Below are 7473 nucleotides of genomic sequence, written 5' to 3' on the forward strand. Positions count from 1 at the left end.
ATGACAGATGTTGGCGGGGATGCGGAGAAAGGGGAACCCTCCTACACTGTTGGTGGGAATGCAAGCTGGTGCAGCCACTCTGGAAAACAGTATGGAGGTTCCTCAAAAAGTTGAAAATAGAGCTACCATAGGATCCAGCAATTGCACTACTGGGTATTTACCCCAAAGATACAAAAGTAGGGAGCCGAAAGGCTACGTGCACCCCGATGTTTATAGCAGCAATGTCCACAATAGCCAAACTGTGGAAAGAGCCAAGATGTCCATCAACAGATGAATGGATAAAGAAGATGTGGTATATATATACAATGGAATATTATGCAGCCATCAAAAGGAATAAGATCTTGCCATTTGCAACGACGTGGATGGAACTGGAGGGTATTATGCTGAGCGAAATAAGTCAAACAGAGAAAGACATGTATCATATGACCTCACTGATATGAGGAATTCTTAATCTCAGGAAACAAACTGAGGGGTGCTGGAGTGGGGGGTGGGGTGGGAGGGATGGGGTGACTGGGTGATGGACACTGGGGAGGGTATGTGTTCTGGTAAGCGCTGTGAATTGTGCAAGACTGTTGAATCTCAGATCTGTACCTCTGAAACAAATAATGCAATATATGTTAAGAAAGAAAAAAAGAAGAAGAAGAATGTAGCAGGAGGGGAAGAATGAAGGGGGGGAAATCGGAGGGGGAGAAGAACCATGAGAGACGATGGACTCTGAAAAACAAACTGAGGGTTCTAGAGGGGAGGGGGTTGGGAGGATGGGTTAGCCTGGTGATGGGTATTGAGGAGGGCACGTTCTGCATGGAGCACTGGGTGTTATGCACAAACAATGAATCATGGAACACTATATCTAAAACTAATGATGTAATGTATGGGGATTAACATAACAATAAAAAAATTAAAAAAAAAATCAGGAATGAAGATAAGTTATCCTTGAAATATACATGAACATCAGTGAGGAATGGGATCCTTTTGACACAATTCAGATACACCTACCAAATTTACAAGCGCTTGTAGAATACACACAAGAAACGAGGCACTGCTATCATGAGATCTTTTAGGGTTTTAATAACTAGGACTTGGTTCAAAGCCCTGTTATGTAAAATCCAATTTCTGGCTAAAATTTATATTATGACAAGGTTTCTGAATATAAGGAAAGAGCCTGCCACCTCTCCTTAGTCCTTCGTTTCCTGTACACATTCGCTGTAGATGAGAGCACAGGAAACTGGGGTTGATTTCCACTTATTTCTGAAATAATATCCTAGCAATTAGCTATAAATTGAAAAGTGATAAATATGCATAAGAAAGCCAAGCTTTGGAGGACTGCTTAGCCCCCCACACAGAGAGAGATAAGCCATCAGCAGAGCTGTACAATTATGGAAATCCTTATAAAAATCTGGGACTCAAGATAAAAACCTCAGCCTTTCCTAGGCATAAATGTTGATTCACAGGTGGTCCAAATGAGATCATTATGCACTATATTCGGCCACATCACATATTGTTTGTCTAATAGCATCATGCTTAGTCACCGAGGAAATCAGATCCCAAATACCACAGAAGAGCCCTCCTAGGCTCTCATCATTTTGAAACACACACACACACGTGTGCACACACACGCATGCACAAGTATGCCCTTCTGCTCTTAAGTTAGTGAGAAATTTTTGCCTTCTGAAATTGCTTGTGAGTTTAAATCCCAAGATTGCAAAATGATGCAATTATATGGTAATATGGCCTACCACCTGGGTAAACATGGCTAAGCTACCATCACCAATGGACTTGAAGTGACTGGATTGTTTTCCAGGGCCAGCTTCTTTAAGATGCCCCAGCGTAGAGAAAGCCCTTCGGGATGCCAAGCTAGACAAGTCTCAGATCCATGATATTGTCCTGGTGGGTGGTTCTACCCATATCCCCAAGATTCAGAAACTTTTACAAGATTTCTTCAATGGAAAAGAACTGAATAGGAGCATCAACCCTGATGAGGCTGTTGCTTACGGTGCAGCTGTCCAGGCAGCCATCCATTCTGGAGACAAATCTGAAAATGTTCAAGATTTGCTGCTATTGGATGTCACTCCACTTTCTCTTGGCATCGAAACTGCTGGAGGAGTCATGACTGTTCTCATCAAGCGTAATACTACCATTCCTACCAAACAGACACAAACCTTCACTACCTACTCTGACAACCAGCCTGGTGTGCTTATTCAGGTGTATGAAGGTGAGCATGCCTGACCAAGGATAACAACCTACTTGGCAAGTTCAAACTCACAGGCATACCTCCTGCCCCTCGCGGCGTTCCTCAGACTGAAGTCACTTTTGATATTGATGCTAATGGTATCCTCAATGTCTCTGCCGTGGATAAGAGCACAGGAAAAGAGAACAAGATTACCATCACTAATGACAAGGGCCGCTTGAGCAAGGAAGACATTGAGGGCATGGTCCAGGACGCTGAGAAGTACAAAGCTGAAGATGAGAAACAGCAGGACAAGGTGTCTTCCAAGAATTCACTTGAGTCTTATGCATTCAACATGAAAGCAACTGTTGAAGATGAAAACCTTCAGGGCAAGATCAGTGATGAGGACAAATAGAAGATTCTTGACAAGTGCAATGAAATCATCAATTGGCTTGATAAGAACCAGACTGCAGAGAAGGAAGAATTTAAACACCAGCAAAAGAGCTGGAGAAAGTCTGCAATCCTATCATTACCAAACTGTACCAGAGCGCCGGGGGCATGCCAGGGGGAATGCCTGGAGGCTTCCCTGGTGGTGGAGCTCCTCCCTCTGGTGGAGCCTCCTCTGGACCCACCATCGAAGAGGTTGATTAAGCCAACCTGAGAATAGGTCTAGCATTGTTCCACACAAAATATTCAAAGGACCCAAATTTGTAGCAAATTCCATGGCAGTTTTAATGTTGAGCTGCTATAGTAAATAAACTGGGCATTCTTGATACTTGAATATGGGATACGTGCACAGGGAAAGGAAATAAACATTGCACTTTATAAGCACTGTATTGTTAAGTGGAAAATGCAGTGTCTTAAATAAAACTGTATTTAATTGGCAAAGAAAAAAAAAAAAAAGATGCCCCAGCATAAAGGGACTTGTTTGGCTTTTAAAGAAACGTCACCCATTCATTTGCTTGTACCGGGTGTAGGTTGTCTGGCTGGTGATGAATGCTTTCCTGAGCCACCATCTACTGTAGTCATTTCACATGTGCTCTCTCATCTGCACTTATTTTAATATCATTTTACAGCTCAGAGCATTAAAAAGACAAACATATTGATATAAATATACATATATGTTCTATATTCCAAACACAAGCACTAAAGATCTTTCAATCTTTAATTATTTTTAAATCTTTTAATCTTCTAAAATAATCACCGTATTTACATCTGGGGACTTGCTGTTATTTTCCATTTGTGCAAACAACCAGAATGAATGCAACCACCGTGCAGTATCAACTTGACATTCGGTGAATATTAATTGAGCACTTAATATGTACCAGGCGCTGAGCTAGGTGCTGCATATGCTATGAACAACTGTTTGGACTTATGCGAACTTGGTTTATTCTAGGTGAGATGTTTGTTTACTGTGTTATAATTTGTTAAAAATTTGTTTATTAAAATAAAATAAGGAAGACACCTCTAAATGAGACTATTCTGTGTTTTTTATGCACGTAAATGTCAGATATAATAAATGAGATATGAATTTATTTAGAGCATGCTGAGGAAGAAAGCAAGTTCATTACTTTTACTCATTTTTTTTAATGAGAAACCGTGTCTACACTAATCTTCCTGATATAATTCTTCTTTTTACTGTCACTTCCCTATGTAAGCATGATACCGAGGTGTCACCTGGGGCACCAAGCCTCAACACCCCTTCTTGGGCTTCCAGCCCAGCCTCCCCCTATCTTACTGAGTTCGATTTCTCACTGTTTTCTGGCCTGAATTCTAGTAAGGTCAAATTGTTTCCCTTCTGCTCCCTCTACACATGGCCTGCTAATTCATTCAGCCACTCAAAAAACATTTATTGAAGGCTTGTATTACATGCCAGGCTCCATAATGGGGCCTGAACATGAATAGGAGGTAGTTTTTGTTTTTAATAAGCTCAGTCTTTGGAGTGAGGATGGAGAGACAGACCCACAATCAAGTAACCACAAATCACGCACAGGGTAGTTGGGGGCCCTGAGGAGGAAATAACTGTGTGTGTGTGTGTGTGTGTGTGTGTGTGTGTGTATGCGTGCGTGTGCACGTGTATGTAGGGCAGGGGTGTTGAGGGAGAGGTCAAGGACAGCTTCACGGGGGGGGCGGGGGCAGACTGGTGGAGCTGACCATTGGACATTTGCCAAGTGAGCAAGTGCGGAAAGGGTATTTTGGGCAGAGGGAACATTCTGTTTACAAGAATGTGGCACTAGCTCAGGATGCTCCTCACGCCATGCTCTTCCTTCTTGTCTGGGCTATTAAACTCCACTTCATCCTCATTCCTAGACCAGCAGCATGCATTCCTAAGACGGGGAAGAAGCCTGGAGATCGTTCAGCCCAATTCCCTCATTTCACAGAGATGAAGTCTGAAGCAAAATTGTTAAGTTGTGGATCATGCTTTGACAAGTGGGCCAGCCTCACCAAATGTGTTTATTTATTCAACACATACTTATTGAGTATTGATTGTGTATAAGGCACTGTAAGGTACATGAAGACAAATTGAACCTCGGGTTTCTTTTTCTCCACAAGAATTTATTTCTCATTAGAAACATATGGGCTGGAGGTTAAGAACACTTTAGTGTCAGACAGACCTGAGCTTGAGGCCTGACCCTGTGATATTCCTGCTGGTGACCTTGGACACTGAAACTAAACTTCCTCTTATATGAACGAGGATAATAATACAACCTTCTTCATAAGTTTGTTATGAGAATTTGGTGTGATAACATTTGCAGAGCACTTAGCACTTCATAAATCTTAGTAATTAGTAGTATAGCCTTAACATAATATAAGAAAATTAAGTGATGGTACAGAGTAGATACTCAATTAAAAAAAGAGCTGTATGATTAATTAATTAAAGTTTCAATTCCAAGGTCTTTACCTGATCAAAAATTAACATAGAGTTCCTTGAGAATCTGGGTCCCTCAAAGCTTTGTGTCAGGCCAAGTTAAAATGGAGATTTTTTTTCCCCCCTAAGGCCAGTAACCTCTTGCAGTATAATGAATCCTAATTACTCCATTAGTATCATTCAATGTTTAAAAGTGGTAGGTGTGAACACCGTCCTAAGAATCAGCTGCTCTCCTTGCTGGTTGTATGGGTGATACCTACGCAGCCATCTATACTCTGCTTCGCCCCATCTGGGCTCCACGGCTAACTGTGAGGCCATCTCCTGCTACCCGAAACACTGTCAGGGAAAAGAGAGAGGCTCTAGAAGGAAGGACAAGAATTAAGGAGGGAAGATGCACGGAGATAAGTTGTGATTCTATGTAAGATGAAACTTCTGAATGGAATGGATTGCCTTCTAAGTACTGGGGGGGAGGGGTCCTCATGGCTGCATGGGTTCCAGAAGATATAAGACTAACTGTCATCATTTTGTGGGAGAGACACTTGAAATGGCTGGAAAGTAGAATCAGCAGTGCTTTAGCTCCCTTTCAATAATAAGCTTCTATAATTCTACTAAGCCATTCAACCAAATATTGATTGATCATCTTTTCCGTATTAAATCCCCATTGAGAGTGCTAGATAGACAGTGTCTCTGTCCTCATGGAGATGACATTCTAGTGAACTGCTACAAATCCCTCAGTGAGGGTCAGTGAGGCATCAGGGCAAGGGAGCTGAACCTCTCCTTTAGGTGTAGGGATACAAGATGCCAGGTTACAAGAAGATCGATTTTCTCCCTATGAAAATCTGGCAAGAGGAGGAATGCAGAGTGCCGGACATGGAATAAATCATGAACAACTGTAACGCTGGGGCTAAAACCTTCCCTAACCACCACGGTAATGCTCAAATCATCAAAATCCTCCCAGATAAAGTAACAGGCCACGACTTCCATATTTGCCTGATTTTTATTTTACGTGCCACACTGTCTAACCCCAACCTGTGACTCTGTCACCATCCCTGCTTTGAGTTTGGGTTTGAACAGCCGCCCAGCCCATCAGCACTTCAGGGCGTTGGAGCAATAACTCACGCAAAGACATTTAAGAGCTCCCGAGTCCTCAATAGACTAAAAGCAGAGAGAAATAAGATTCCATAGCAACAGCATGTCACTCTAAATCATCACCGCTGCTTCATGAACAAAGTGAGGATTGAAATAGAAAATATAGCAGGGAGTGGGACCAGTTCAGCAGATACGATCAACTATTTTCTGGGAATTAGATCACTTTGGCTAGAGACACAACAATATGCTCATTTTTATTAGCTAAGCTGTTGAATTCTAAAGCTAGAAAAACATGTCATTATTTGTAACTTTCTCTTTCACTGAAAAAAAAGGGGGGGCAGTTTATTCCATGCCCTTGTTCTTTGCATCCAGATGCCAGGGCTGATGGAGACAGCCAGAATGAATTCAGAAGAAGGAAACTAAATACTGCAATTGAAAACCTTTGCTGATTTGATTAAGGTTTTCCTTATTATGATAAGTATTCCAGCAGCCAAAAAGTAGCTAGTAAACATTTGGGGGACTGAGCTGGAGACTTACCTCATTGTGGGATTTGCTAATCATCCATTTCTGTTTAAAAAAATGAAAATGTACCCCAAACGAGCTCTCCTAGATGTGAAACCTTGCAGTAAGCTACGTTGGCTCAGTAAGGGCTCTGACCACAAACACAGCTTAGAGCAAATATAATCTGAGGTCTGAGAAACAACTTTCCAACATAAACAGCAAAGGGAAGCCTCTTGGAAGCTACTTGATAAACTGTTTAATAACTGCTTATCTTAGAGTTGGCTCAAGACTGCTAATGTTGGAAGTGATACAGCCTAAGATCAGAGCAGGCATTTCCTGCAGTGTAGCTGGACATGAAGGGGGTTTCTTTTAGCCATTTGTTTAGGCAGGACAAGGAGAAGTGGGAATCAATTCTTCTGTATAAAAAAGAAGAGGATTCATGTGTGCTCATATATTCAAGAACTATAAAAACCTAAGACTCTGATTTTAAAATTCAGACAATCTCTCTCTTTTTCCCCTGTCCTGACAACAGACAGCTATGTCCTTAAATGTGTTTCTCTTAGAGCAGTTTTATTCTAGAGACTCTGAAGTAATAATAAACAAATATTATTTCTGCTAATGTTTTCACCGTAGGCGGCTCCAGGATGGCTGGACTGTCCAACAGAGATCTTTTGAGCCTACAAGCAAACTTTTGTGAAAGGTCCCTCTGGGTTTGACCCCTTAGCCTGGTCATAATTCCCTGGGGATTCCTCCATCTCTGGTGGGCCCCTCTTGTAAGGATTTATCAGAGTAATAGGTATTCATATGCTGCCACTGTTTTTTTAACCAATTCTATTTGACTTGACAT

At 41.7% G+C, this 7473-nt stretch overlaps 1 pseudogene; it reads left to right on the forward strand.

The window, feature by feature from the left end:
* Positions 1 to 1727: 1727 nt before the first annotated feature.
* On the forward strand, positions 1728 to 3085 carry LOC118533139 (heat shock cognate 71 kDa protein pseudogene; annotated as a pseudogene).
* Positions 3086 to 7473: the final 4388 nt, after the last annotated feature.

Source organism: Halichoerus grypus, chromosome 11 (assembly GCF_964656455.1).
Source record: "Halichoerus grypus chromosome 11, mHalGry1.hap1.1, whole genome shotgun sequence".
NCBI classification, from domain to species: Eukaryota; Metazoa; Chordata; class Mammalia; order Carnivora; family Phocidae; genus Halichoerus; species Halichoerus grypus.